The following is a 14,477-nucleotide window of genomic DNA, read 5'->3' on the forward strand; positions in this document are numbered from 1 at the left end:
CTCCTTCCAGTCAGTGACAGGAATGGGCATGAAACCAATGCTGGATCCCAGAAACCTAACCATTTCTGAAAAGTAGACAAAATTCTGAATTCAGCAAGGGGTCATTTGTGTAGATCCTACAAGGGTTTCTTACAGAAAATAACAGCTGAAAAAGAAAAATATTGAAATTGAGGTGAAAAAAACATCAATTTTTCTCTACGTTTTACTCTGTAACTTTTCCCTGCAATGTCAGATTATGGAAAGCAATACACCGTTACGTCTGCTGGACTCCTCTGGTTGCGGGGATATATAGGGCTTGTAGGTTCATCAAGAACCCGAGGAACCCAGAGCCAATAAATGAGCTGCACCCTGCAGTGCGTTTTCATTCTATACCGGGTATACAGCAATTCATTTGCTGAAATATAAAGAGTAAAAAATTGCTATCAAGAAAACCTTTGCATTTCCAAAAAGGGCACAAGATAAGGTGCTGAGGAGCAGTGGTTATTTGCACATCTCTGAATTCCGGGGTGACCATACAAGCATGTGAATTATAGGGAATTTCTCAAATAGATTTCTTTTTTTACACACTCTCCTATATTTGGAAGGAAAAAATGTAGAGAAAGACAAGGGGCAATAGCACTTGTTTTGCTAATCTATGTTCCCCCAAGTCTCCCGATGAAAATTATAGCTCACTTGCGTGGGTAGGCCTAGCGCCCGCGACAGGAAACGCCCCAAAGCGCAACGTGGACACATCCTAAATTTTGGGAGAAAACAGAGGTGTTTTTTGCGAAGTGCCTACCTGTAGATTTTGGCCTCTAGCTCAGCCGGCACCTAGGGAAACCTACCAAACCTGTGCATTTCTGAAAACTAGAGACCTAGGGGAATCCAAGGAGGGGTGACTTGCAGGACTCGGACCAGGTTCTGTTACCCAGAATCCTTTGCAAACCTTAAAATTTGGCTAAAAAACACATGTCCCTCACATTTCTGTGGCAGAAAGTTCTGGAATCTGAGAGGAGCTACAAATTTCCTTCCACCCAGCGTTCCCCCAAGTCTCCCGATAAAAATGATACCTCACTTGCGTGGGTAGGCCTAGCGCCGGCGACAGGAAACACCCCAAAGCGCAACGTGGACACATCCTAAATTTTGGAAAAAAACAGAGGTGTTTTTTGCGAAGTGCCTACCTGTAGATTTTGGCCTCTAGCTCAGCCGGCACCTAGGGAAACCTACCAAACCTGTGCATTTCTGAAAACTAGAGACCTAGGGGAATCCAAGGAGGGGTGACTTGCGGGGCTCTGACCAGGTTCTGTTACCCAGATTCCTTTGCAAACCTCAAAATTTGGCTAAAAAAACACATGTCCCTCACATTTCTGTGGCAGAAAGTTCTGGAATCTGAGAGGAGCTACAAATTTCCTTCCACCCAGAGTTCCCCCAAGTCTTCCAATAAAAATGATACCTCACTTGCGTGGGTAGGCCTAGCGCCGGCGACAGGAAACACCCCAAAGCGCAACGTGGACACATCCTAAATTTTGGAAAAAAACAGAGGTGTTTTTTGCGAAGTGCCTACCTGTAGATTTTGGCCTCTAGCTCAGCCGGCACCTAGGGAAACCTACCAAACCTGTGCATTTCTGAAAACTAGAGACCTAGGGGAATCCAAGGAGGGGTGACTTGCGGGGCTCGGACCAGGTTCTGTTACCCAGAATCCTTTGCAAACCTCAAAATTTGGCTAAAAAAACACATGTCCCTCACATTTCTGTGGCAGAAAGTTCTGGAATCTGAGAGGAGCTACAAATTTCCTTCCACCCAGCTTTCCCCCAAGTCTCCCGATAAAAATGATACCTCACTTGCGTGGGTAGGCCTAGCGCCGGCGACAGGAAACACCCCAAAGCGCAACGTGGACACATCCTAAATTTTGGAAAAAAACAGAGGTGTTTTTTGCGAAGTGCCTACCTGTAGATTTTGGCCTCTAGCTCAGCCGGCACCTAGGGAAACCTACCAAACCTGTGCATTTCTGAAAACTAGAGACCTAGGGGAATCCAAGGAGGGGTGACTTGCGGGGCTCGGACCAGGTTCTGTTACCCAGAATCCTTTGCAAACCTCAAAATTTGGCTAAAAAAACACATGTCCCTCACATTTCTGTGGCAGAAAGTTCTGGAATCTGAGAGGAGCTACAAATTTCCTTCCACCCAGCGTTCCCCCAAGTCTCCCGATAAAAATGATACCTCACTTGCGTGGGTAGGCCTAGCGCCGGCGACAGGAAACACCCCAAAGCGCAACGTGGACACATCCTAAATTTTGGAAAAAAACAGAGGTGTTTTTTGCGAAGTGCCTACCTGTAGATTTTGGCCTCTAGCTCAGCCGGCACCTAGGGAAACCTACCAAACCTGTGCATTTCTGAAAACTAGAGACCTAGGGGAATCCAAGAAGGGGTGACTTGCGGGGCTCGGACCAGGTTCTGTTACCCAGAATCCTTTGCAAACCTCAAAATTTAGCTAAAAAAACACATGTCCCTCACATTTCTGTGGCAGAAAGTTCTGGAATCTGAGAGGAGCTACAAATTTCCTTCCACCCAGCGTTCCCCCAAGTCTCCCGATAAAAATGATACCTCACTTGCGTGGGTAGGCCTAGCGCCGGCGACAGGAAACACCCCAAAGCGCAACGTGGACACATCCTAAATTTTGGAAAAAAACAGAGGTGTTTTTTGCGAAGTGCCTACCTGTAGATTTTGGCCTCTAGCTCAGCCGGCACCTAGGGAAACCTACCAAACCTGTGCATTTCTGAAAACTAGAGACCTAGGGGAATCCAAGGAGGGGTGACTTGCGGGGCTCTGACCAGGTTCTGTTACCCAGATTCCTTTGCAAACCTCAAAATTTGGCTAAAAAAACACATGTCCCTCACATTTCTGTGGCAGAAAGTTCTGGAATCTGAGAGGAGCTACAAATTTCCTTCCACCCAGAGTTCCCCCAAGTCTTCCAATAAAAATGATACCTCACTTGCGTGGGTAGGCCTAGCGCCGGCGACAGGAAACACCCCAAAGCGCAACGTGGACACATCCTAAATTTTGGAAAAAAACAGAGGTGTTTTTTGCGAAGTGCCTACCTGTAGATTTTGGCCTGTAGCTCAGCCGGCACCTAGGGAAACCTACCAAACCTGTGCATTTCTGAAAACTAGAGACCTAGGGGAATCCAAGGAGGGGTGACTTGCGGGGCTCGGACCAGGTTCTGTTACCCAGAATCCTTTGCAAACCTCAAAATTTGGCTAAAAAAACACATGTCCCTCACATTTCTGTGGCAGAAAGTTCTGGAATCTGAGAGGAGCTACAAATTTCCTTCCACCCAGCGTTCCCCCAAGTCTCCCGATAAAAATGATACCTCACTTGCGTGGGTAGGCCTAGCGCCGGCGACAGGAAACACCCCAAAGCGCAACGTGGACACATCCTAAATTTTGGAAAAAAACAGAGGTGTTTTTTGCGAAGTGCCTACCTGTAGATTTTGGCCTCTAGCTCAGCCGGCACCTAGGGAAACCTACCAAACCTGTGCATTTCTGAAAACTAGAGACCTAGGGGAATCCAAGGAGGGGTGACTTGCGGGGCTCGGACCAGGTTCTGTTACCCAGAATCCTTTGCAAACCTCAAAATTTGGCTAAAAAAACACATGTCCCTCACATTTCTGTGGCAGAAAGTTCTGGAATCTGAGAGGAGCTACACATTTTCTTCCACCCAGCGTTCCCCCAAGTCTCCCGATAAAAATGATACCTCACTTGAGTGGGTAGGCCTAGCGCCGGCGACAGGAAACACCCCAAAGCGCAACGTGGACACATCCTAAATTTTGGAAAAAAACAGAGGTGTTTTTTGCGAAGTGCCTACCTGTAGATTTTGGCCTCTAGCTCAGCCGGCACCTAGGGAAACCTACCAAACCTGTGCATTTCTGAAAACTAGAGACCTAGGGGAATCCAACGAGGGGTGACTTGCGGGGCTCGGACCAGGTTCTGTTACCCAGAATCCTTTGCAAACCTCAAAATTTGGCTAAAAAAACACATGTCCCTCACATTTCTGTGGCAGAAAGTTCTGGAATCTGAGAGGAGCTACAAATTTCCTTCCACCCAGCGTTCCCCCAAGTCTCCCGATAAAAATGATACCTCACTTGCGTGGGTAGGCCTAGCGCCGGCGACAGGAAACACCCCAAAGCGCAACGTGGACACATCCTAAATTTTGGAAAAAAACAGAGGTGTTTTTTGCGAAGTGCCTACCTGTAGATTTTGGCCTCTAGCTCAGCCGGCACCTAGGGAAACCTACCAAACCTGTGCATTTCTGAAAACTAGAGACCTAGGGGAATCCAAGGAGGGGTGACTTGCAGGACTCGGACCAGGTTCTGTTACCCAGAATCCTTTGCAAACCTTAAAATTTGGCTAAAAAACACATGTCCCTCACATTTCTGTGGCAGAAAGTTCTGGAATCTGAGAGGAGCTACAAATTTCCTTCCACCCAGCGTTCCCCCAAGTCTCCCGATAAAAATGATACCTCACTTGCGTGGGTAGGCCTAGCGCCGGCGACAGGAAACACCCCAAAGCGCAACGTGGACACATCCTAAATTTTGGAAAAAAACAGAGGTGTTTTTTGCGAAGTGCCTACCTGTAGATTTTGGCCTCTAGCTCAGCCGGCACCTAGGGAAACCTACCAAACCTGTACATTTCTGAAAACTAGAGACCTAGGGGAATCCAAAGAGGGGTGACTTGCGGGGCTCGGACCAGGTTCTGTTACCCAGAATCCTTTGCAAACCTCAAAATTTGGCTAAAAATACACATGTTACTCACATTTCTGTGGCAGAAAGTTCTGGAATCTGAGAGGAGCCACAAATTTCCTTCTACCCAGCGTTCCCCTAAGTCTCCCGATAAAAATGATACCTCACTTGTGTGGGTAGGACTAACGCCCACGAAAGGAAAGGGCCCAAAACACAACGTGGACACATCACATTTTTTTATAAAAAGCAGTGCCTACCTGTGGGTTTTGGCCTGTAGCTCAGCCGACACCTGAGGAAACTTAGCAAACCAGTGCATTTTTGAAAACTAGAAACCCAGAGGAATCCAAGATGGGGTGACTTGCGGGGCTCTGACCAGGTTATGTTACCCAGAATCCTTTGCAAACATCAAAATTTGGCCCAAAAAACACTTTTTCCTCTCATTTCGGTGACAGAAAGTTGTGGAATCTGAGAGGAGCCACAAATTTCCTTCCACCCAGCGTTCCCCTAAGTCTCTCGATAAAAATGGTACCTCACTTCTGTGGGTAGGCCTAGCGCCCACAAAAGGAAATGGCCCAAAACACAACGTGGACACAACATATTTTTTCACAGAAAACAGAGGTGTTTTTTGCAAGGTGCCTACCTGTGGTGTTTGGCCTGTAGCTCAGCCGGCCCCAGGGTGGGGGGCAGAAATGCCCTAAAATAAATTTGCCACCCCAACCCCCACCCTCCCCGGGAGCGACCCTTGCCTACGGGGTCGCTCCCCCTGCGTGACATTGGCACCAAAAAACAAATCCCCGGTGCCTAGTGGTTTCTGCCCCCTTGGGGGCAGATTGACCTAAACTCTGCCAATCTGTCCCCAGGGGGGCAGAAATGGTCTAAATACAATTTGCCCTCCTGGGGAGCGACCCTTGCCTGATGGGTCACTCCCCATCTCTAAAAAAACAAAAACAAAAAACAAAAAAAAACACAAAACAAAATTTGCCCTGGTGCCTAGAGGTTTCTGCCCCCCCCGGGGGCAGATCGCCCTAATAATAGGCCGATCTGCCCCCCGGGGGGGCAGAAATGGCCTAAAATAAATTTGCCCCCCCAACACCCACCCCCCCCCGGGAGCGACCCTTGCCTACGGGGTCGCCCCCCCTGCGTGACATTGGCGCCAAAAAACAAACCCCCGGTGCCTAGTGGTTTCTGCCCCCTTGGGGGCAGATTGACCTAAAATTGGCCAATCTGCCCCCAGGGGGGCAGAAATGGTCTAAATACAATTTGCCCCCCCCCAGGGGAGCGACCCTTGCCTGATGGGTCGCTCCCCATCTCTAAAAAACGAAACAACAAAAAAAAAAAACACAAAAAAAAAATTTGCCCTGGCGCCTAGAGGGTTCTGCCCCCCCCTGGGGGCAGTTCGGCCTAATAATAGGCCGATCTGTCCCCCGGGGGGGGCAGAAATGGCCTAAAATAAATTTGCCCCCCCAACCCCCACCCCCACCCCGGGAGCGACCCTTGCCTACGGGGTCGCTCCCCCTGCGTGACATTGGCGCCAAAAAACAAATCCCCGGTGCCTAGTGGTTTCTGCCCCCTTGGGGGCAGATTGACCTCAAATTGGCCAATCTGCCCCCAGGGGGGCAGAAATGGTCTAAATACAATTTGCCCCCCCCCCAGGGGAGCGACCCTTGCCTGATGGGTCGCTCTCCATCTCTAAAAAAAGAAACAACACAAAAAAAAAATTGCCCTGGCGCCTAGAGGGTTCTTCCCCCCCCTGGGGGCAGTTCGGCCTAATAATAGGCCGATCTGTCCCCCGGGGGGAGGCAGAAATGGCCTAAAATAAATTTGCCCCCCCAACCCCCACCCCCCCCCGGGAGCGACCCTTGCCTACGGGGTCGCCCCCCCTGCGTGACATTGGCGCCAAAAAACAAATCCCCGGTGCCTAGTGGTTTCTGCCCCCTTGGGGGCAGATTGACCTCAAATTGGCCAATCTGCCCCCAGGGGGGCAGAAATGGTCTAAATACAATTTGCCCCCCCCCAGGGGAGCGACCCTTGCCTGATGGGTCGCTCTCCATCTCTAAAAAAAGAAACAACACAAAAAAAAAACACAAAAAAAAAATTGCCCTGGCGCCTAGAGGGTTCTCCCCCCCCCTGGGGGCAGTTCGGCCTAATAATAGGCCGATCTGTCCCCCGGGGGGGGGCAGAAATGGCCTAAAATAAATTTGCCCCCCCAACCCCCACCCCCCCCCGGAGCGACCCTTGCCTACGGGGTCGCTCCCCCTGCGTGACATTGGCGCCAAAAAACAAATCCCCGGTGCCTAGTGGTTTCTGCCCCCTTGGGGGCAGATTGACCTAAAATTGGCCAATCTGCCCCCGGGGGGGCAGAAATGGTCTAAATACAATTTGCCCCCCCCAGGGGAGCGACCCTTGCCTGATGGGTCGCTCCCCATCTCTAAAAAAAGAAACAAAAAAAAAAAAAAAAACACAAAAAAAAAAATTGCCCTGGCGCCTAGAGGGTTCTGCCCCCCCCTGGGGGCAGTTCGGCCTAATAATAGGCCGATCTGTCCCCCGGGGGGGGCAGAAATGGCCTAAAATAAATTTGCCCCCCCAACCCCCCCCCCCCGGGAGCGACCCTTGCCTACGGGGTCGCTCCCCCTGCGTGACATTGGCGCCAAAAAACAAATCCCCGGTGCCTAGTGGTTTCTGCCCCCTTGGGGGCAGATTGACCTAAAATTGGCCAATCTGCCCCCAGGGGGGCAGAAATGGTCTAAATACAATTTGCACCCCAGGGGAGCGACCCTTGCCTGATGGGTCGCTCCCCATCTCTAAAAAAAGCAACAACAAAAAAAAAAAACACAAAAAAAAAATTGCCCTGGCGCCTAGAGGGTTCTGCCCCCCCTGGGGGCAGTTCGGCCTAATAATAGGCCGATCTGTCCCACGGGGGGGGCAGAAATGGCCTAAAATAAATTTGCCCCCCCAACCCCCACCCCCCCCCGGGAGCGACCCTTGCCTACGGGGTCGCTCCCCCTGCGTGACATTGGCGCCAAAAAACAAATCCCCGGTGCCTAGTGGTTTCTGCCCCCTTGGGGGCAGATTGACCTAAAATTGGCCAATCTGCCCCCAGGGGGGCAGAAATGGTCTAAATACAATTTGCACCCCAGGGGAGCGACCCTTGCCTGATGGGTCGCTCCCCATCTCTAAAAAAAGCAACAACAAAAAAAAAAAAACACAAAAAAAAAATTGCCCTGGCGCCTAGAGGGTTCTGCCCCCCCTGGGGGCAGTTCGGCCTAATAATAGGCCGATCTGTCCCACGGGGGGGGCAGAAATGGCCTAAAATAAATTTGCCCCCCCAACCCCCACCCCCCCCCCCGGAGCGACCCTTGCCTACGGGGTCGCTCCCCCTGCGTGACATTGGCGCCAAAAAACAAATCCCCGGTGCCTAGTGGTTTCTGCCCCCTTGGGGGCAGATTGACCTAAAATTGGCCAATCTGCCCCCAGGGGGGCAGAAATGGTCTAAATACAATTTGCCCCCCCCAGGGGAGCGACCCTTGCCTGATGGGTCGCTCCCCATCTCTAAAAAAAGAAACAACAAAAAAAAAAAACACAAAATTTTTTTTTGCCCTGGCGCCTAGAGGGTTCTGCCTCCCCCTGGGGGCAGTTCGGCCTAATATTAGGCCGATCTGTCCCCCGGGGGGGGCAGAAATGGCCTAAAATAAATTGCCCCCCCAACCCCCACCCCCCCCCGGGAGCGACCCTTGCCTACGGGGTCGCTCCCCCTGCGTGACATTGGCGCCAAAAAACAAATCCCCGGTGCCTATTGGTTTCTGCCCCCTTGGGGGCAGATTGACCTAAAATTGGCCAATCTGCCCCCAGGGGGGCAGAAATGGTCTAAATACAATTTGCCCCCCCAGGGGAGCGACCCTTGCCTGATGGGTCGCTCTCCATCTCTAAAAAAAGAAACAAAAAAAAAAAAAAAAACACAAAAAAAAAAATTGCCCTGGCGCCTAGAGGGTTCTGCCCCCCCCTGGGGGCAGTTCGGCCTAATAATAGGCCGATCTGTCCCCCGGGGGGGCAGAAATGGCCTAAAATAAATTTGCCCCCCCAACCCCCGCCCCCCCCCCGGGAGCGACCCTTGCCTACGGGGTCGCTCCCCCTGCGTGACATTGGTGCCAAAAAACAAATCCCCGGTGCCTAGTGCTTTCTGCCCCCTTGGGGGCAGATTGACCTAAAATTGGCCAATCTGCCCCCAGGGGGGCAGAAATGGTCTAAATACAATTTGCCCCCCCAGGGGAGCGACCCTTGCCTGATGGGTCGCTCCCCATCTCTAAAAAAAGAAACAACAACAAAAAAAACACACAAAAAAAAATTGCCCTGGCGCCTAGAGGGTTCTACCCCCCCCGGGGGCAGTTCGGCCTAATAATAGGCCGATCTGTCCCCCGGGGGGGGCAGAAATGGCCTAAAATAAATTTGCCCCCCCAACCCCCACCCCCCCCGGGAGCGACCCTTGCCTACGGGGTCGCTCCCCCTGCGTGACATTGGCGCCAAAAAACAAATCCCCGGTGCCTAGTGGTTTCTGCCCCCTTGGGGGCAGATTGACCTAAAATTGGCCAATCTGCCCCCAGGGGGGCAGAAATGTTCTAAATACAATTTGCCCCCCAGGGGAGCGACCCTTGCCTGATGGGTCGCTCCCCATCTCTAAAAAAAGAAACAACAAAAAAAAAAAACACACAAAAAAAAATTGCCCTGGCGCCTAGAGGTTTCTTCCCCCCCTGGGGCCAGATCGGCCTAATAATAGGCCGATCTGCCCCCAGGGGGGGCAGAAATGGCCTAAAATAAATTGCCCTCCCCCCCAGGGAGCGACCCTTGCCTAAGGGGTCGCTCCCTTTGCGTGAAATTCACACAAAGAAAAAACTCCCTGGTGTCTAGTGGTTTCTACCCCCCTTGGGGGCAGATTGGCCTCATCAAAATGGCCAAAATATAATTTTCCCCCAAGGGGAGCGACCCTTGCCTAAGGGGTCGCTCCCCACCAAAAAAAAAAATATATAATACAAAAAAAAAAAAAAAAAAAAAAAAGGTCCCTGGTGCCTAGAGGTTTCTGCCCCCCCTGGGGGCAGATCGGCCTAATAGTAGGCCGATCTGCCCCCGGGGGAGCAGAAAAGGCCTTCCCGAAAATATGCCCCCCCTGGGAGCGACCCTTGCCCAAGGGGTCGCTCCCTTTTGTCAATAACAATAAAAAAAATAAAAATCCCTGGTGTCTAGTGGTTTCTACCCCCCTTGGGGGCAGATTGGCCTCATCAAAATAGGCCAATCTGCCCCCAAGGGGGGCAGAAATGGCCAAAATATAATTTTCACCCAAGGGGAGCGACCCTTGCCTAAGGGGTCGCTCCCCACCAAAAAAAAAAAAAATATAACACAAAAAACAAAAAAAAAGGTCCCTGGTGCCTAGAGGTTTCTGCCCCCGGGGGGGCAGAAAAGGCCTTCCCGAAAATATGCCCCCCCTGGAAGCGACCCTTGCCCAAGGGGTCGCTCCCTTTTGTCACTTTCAATAAAAATAAAAAAAATCCCTGGTGTCTAGTGGGGTTTCAAAAGCCGGATTGAAAGAAATCCGGCTTTTGAAACCCTCGGAGGGACTTCAAAGGGAAGGAAATACTTTTCCTTCCCTTTGAAGCCCCTCCGGGCCTCCCAGTGATTGAAAAAGAAATGCTTTTGCATTTCTTTTTCAATCGCGCTGGAAGCAGAGCTTCCAGCGCGACTAGGGAGGCCCCTGTGACACATCAGCGCGCGCGCGCGCGCGCTGACGTCACAGGGGTGGGTTGGGGGGGGGGAGGGGGTGTAAGGGGAAGGTCTTCCCCTTCCATCCCCGACTTGGGGGGGAGGGGGGTGCACGGGGGCGCACTAGCGCGCCCCCAAGTTCCCCTGTGCCTAGGACGAGATGATCTCGTCCAAGGCACAGGGGAACTGTAGCCTTGGACGAGATCATCTCGTCCAAGGCACAGAAGGGGTTAAAAGGCTTTGAGGGTTGTTTTGAACCCTTGTCAGAATGAGGTGATCTTTGCCTCTTTTGTGACCTCTTAGAAGACCAGGAAGACTCTTCACTGTCAGAGTCTGAGACATGTTTTTTTCTTGATCTAAGCTTCTGGACCCACATCAACAATCTACCCTCTCTATCCTTTAGAGTCTTTGAGGAAAAGGTATAACATACCTTACAGTCCGTAGCAGAATGATCAAGACAGAGGCTACAATCTCAATGAGGGTCTTCTGAATGCAGCCTTTTCTTCCCACAAGTGCTGCAGGCTCTAAAGAGACCTTTCCTTTCTCTGTCAGACATTATGCTGGTATAGCAGGCTCCAGAAAGTATGAGTGTAAATCAGAAACACTCAATAAGCAAATAGAAATTCAGATATAGTGACCAAATCTTCTTCCACAAGAACAAACTGAGCAGAGCTCAGACGAGACTCCCTAGCACGACGTGCAGTGGAAAATATGAGGTACTGGAGCTTCTCTCAGGAGGGTTCTAGAGGGTGGGGCACTCTGATTGGCTGAGGCTCAAGTTTGGCCCTTTTTACATAAGGACTTGGATAGATTACTAAAATGTAGAGTTTTAATGTTATTGCTGTCATGTCTTTGGGGACATTTCTTTTCTAAGGTACCAGGGACTTCCATCTCGACGACAGGGAATGATTCAAGCATGTGAATCTATGAAAGTTCCAATACTAGAGTAAATAAAACCGCCCAAAGAAAATACATCATGTCTGCCGCTGGACCTCAGGTACAAATGTGTTTTGTGATTGCCTGTGATTTGTAAAAACAGGTTTTGGGCAAAAAACACATTGTTAAAAAATTCATTTTTGGTGTCAGAAATTTCTTTCTGATTCATAAAAGGGCTTTTAACAAACGCAAATATGGAGCAGGCATGAAAGAAAAGGCCACCTCCTATTTGGGATTAACAATGGAATAAATTTACGGTTTGTGAACACAACTCCAGTGGCAAACTATTGATCTGTCACCAACGCTGAAACTAGGGTGGGAATTGTTAGCAAAGACGAAGCTATCCCCTTGGGAAGGATTTCCCTTTTGGGATTTTATGCTGGTGGCTTTGGGTAGAGCAGGCTGTGCTTTAACAGAACACTGATAGCTTTGCTCTCATAAAAGTGTTCCCGAATAAGAAAGTTTATTTTAAAAAGTAGTGGCTGTGCCTTTAAAAGACAGGGGCTGCCTACAAGGATAGCAGTCTTCTGTTCCTTTTAGGCTTCTATCCCTGTATTCAGAACCAATCACAGGGGTCACTTGTTGTGACTTGCATAGTTATTATTCATAAGGCAGGTCATCTTGAGACCCTTTGAAAACAGACCATGTGTGATGTTCTCTTATTTGGACATAGGTCGCATTGCAGACTGCCTTCTGTTTGCAAACCAGTTGGTGTGCAATTTACACACGCTGGTTTGAGAAAGGGAATGGCACATCAGGTCCTCAGTCTTTTGTTTCAGTCATCCAAGATAGGGATCTTGTGGCTAACAACATGGGAGAAAAATATTGAAAAAGACCGAAAGGCAAATGTCATGCTGTTCAAGAAACAGTCTATTTCTTGGAACAGATTTTACAGAGGTTGTGGCTTTTGAAGTCACAGAATTTCCACAAAACTGTTCTAGTCCATTTCTAGGCAGTTATAATGCACTGCCACTTCCAAATCTCCGTCTCAGTTCTGATGTATTTAATTCCCACAAAGACAAAGCTTTTTCTGCAAACTACTTTCCACTGTTCAGACATGTATGTGGAAAATACCCTTCAATCTTTCCTTCTTACCACGGATCCCATTACAAGCAAAATCATTTTCAGTAGTGATACCACTCCGTATGATAACAAGTAGTCCTAATTCTGATATTACTGCATCTTTCATTACCATTGACCACATAATCATTTTCTATCACACTCTGCATATATGTGTATATATATCCCTCATTGTAGATCCACTGTCTTTGCACTTCAAAAACCACAATTTTTCCTAGACCAGGGATATGCTTCAGCAACAGCCACAGAGACCAACATTAAGCCAGCTATAGAAATAACATAGAAACCCAGGGATCAAGCTTCTCTCACTATTCTATTCTTCTGTGCATGTTGAAATGAAGACGGGTGCACATGGATGTGATCACCCATGTGCAAGCATATGTGGTAGGACCACAGATACAATGCAATATATCAGTGTGGACCACTTATAGATAAAAAGATGTTCTCTGTTGTATATTACCTTTAGTTGGTCTGCTATCCATACCACATATCTGTAATCGATGGGAAGGAGGGAAGGAAGAAACAAGTTACTTACCTGTAACTGTAGTTCTCCAGAATTGGAAACTTTCAGAGATTCACATGCTTGAATCATTCCCCGTTGTCGAGATGGGAGAGTTCCCGTTGTAATACAAAAGCCATGTTCAATTGCATATAAAGCTCAGAAGCACTAGGCCTCTTAATTTAGTAACATCTTATAGTCGTTTTATAAAAAAGGACCAAACTTAAGAGACAACCAATCAGCTCTGACCAACTTCTAGAACCCTCCTGTGAGGAGCTGATTTCCCTCAGATTTTCCAAGCACAAGTGCAATAATGGATCTAGGCCTGAGGAAATATGAAGGTGAGCTCCTCAGGGGAGGAATGGTGGGTTGCATGTGAACCTATGAAAGTTTCCAATACTGGAGAACTAAAGTTACAGGTAAGTAACTTGTTTCTTACTCCAGTATTGGAACTTTCATAGATTCACATGCTTGAATCAGAATAGTAAGCAATGGATAACACATTTTCGTCCTGTAGATAGCAGCAGAGCACTCTGAAATGAAAACTGGCATGATAATATGTACATACACCTCTTGCTATGATCTACAGCACAATTATAAAGAAAATGTGATATAACAGAAAACAAGCGGATGGAGGGAAATAATGATTTAGCTCACCTTCATTGAAACAGGTTTCGAAGGACCGCTTGACCAACGGCTGCATCCCGAAGTGACTCCGTGTCCAAGAAATAATGCTGCGTGAAGGTGCGAGTTGTCCTCCATGTCGCAGCACGATAGATGTCTTTAATCGACACACCAGCAAACAGCGCACAGGGTGCAGATATAGCTCTGGTAGAATGCACCCTTACACTTGTGTGCAATGGTCTTTCTGCTTTCTGATGAATATGTTTGCGTCTTTAATCCATCGGGATATAGTCTGTTTTGTTACAGAGTGACCTTTTCTAGCGGCCCTGAACGCTACAAATAACTGGGTGGACTGTCTGAACGACTTTGTTTTGTCCAGATAGAATTTTATGCACCTTTTAAGGCTGAGCGAATGGAGAATTCTTTCCGCAGTAGTTTGTGGGTTCGGGAAGAAAGTTTTGAGCACCACCGGCTCGTTGATATGGAATTCCGAAGGCACTTTAGGAACGAAATTGGGATTGGTGCGCAGGATGACTCTGTCTTGTTTGAACTGCAGAAAATGTTCTTGTATAGTGAAAGCTTGAATTTCACTAACTCTGCTTGCCGAAGTAACGGCGAGAAGAAGAGCCACTTTCCAAGTGAGGTACCTGATGTTCGCCCTGTGGATAGGCTCAAAAGGCTCCTTCATAAGCTGGCAAAGGACGATCATAAATTGCCATGCTGGCGGTGGAGGCTTAACTGAAGGAAAAGATCTGAAGAGACCTTTCAGGAATTGCTTTACTAATCTGAGAGAGCATAAGGACGGTTTGCCTGGCACTCTTCTGTATCTGGAGATGGCCACTAAATGGACTCTAATTGAGGAATGAGCCAGACCG

This window comes from Pleurodeles waltl, chromosome 12, assembly GCF_031143425.1.
Source record: "Pleurodeles waltl isolate 20211129_DDA chromosome 12, aPleWal1.hap1.20221129, whole genome shotgun sequence".
Classification (NCBI taxonomy): Eukaryota; Metazoa; Chordata; class Amphibia; order Caudata; family Salamandridae; genus Pleurodeles; species Pleurodeles waltl.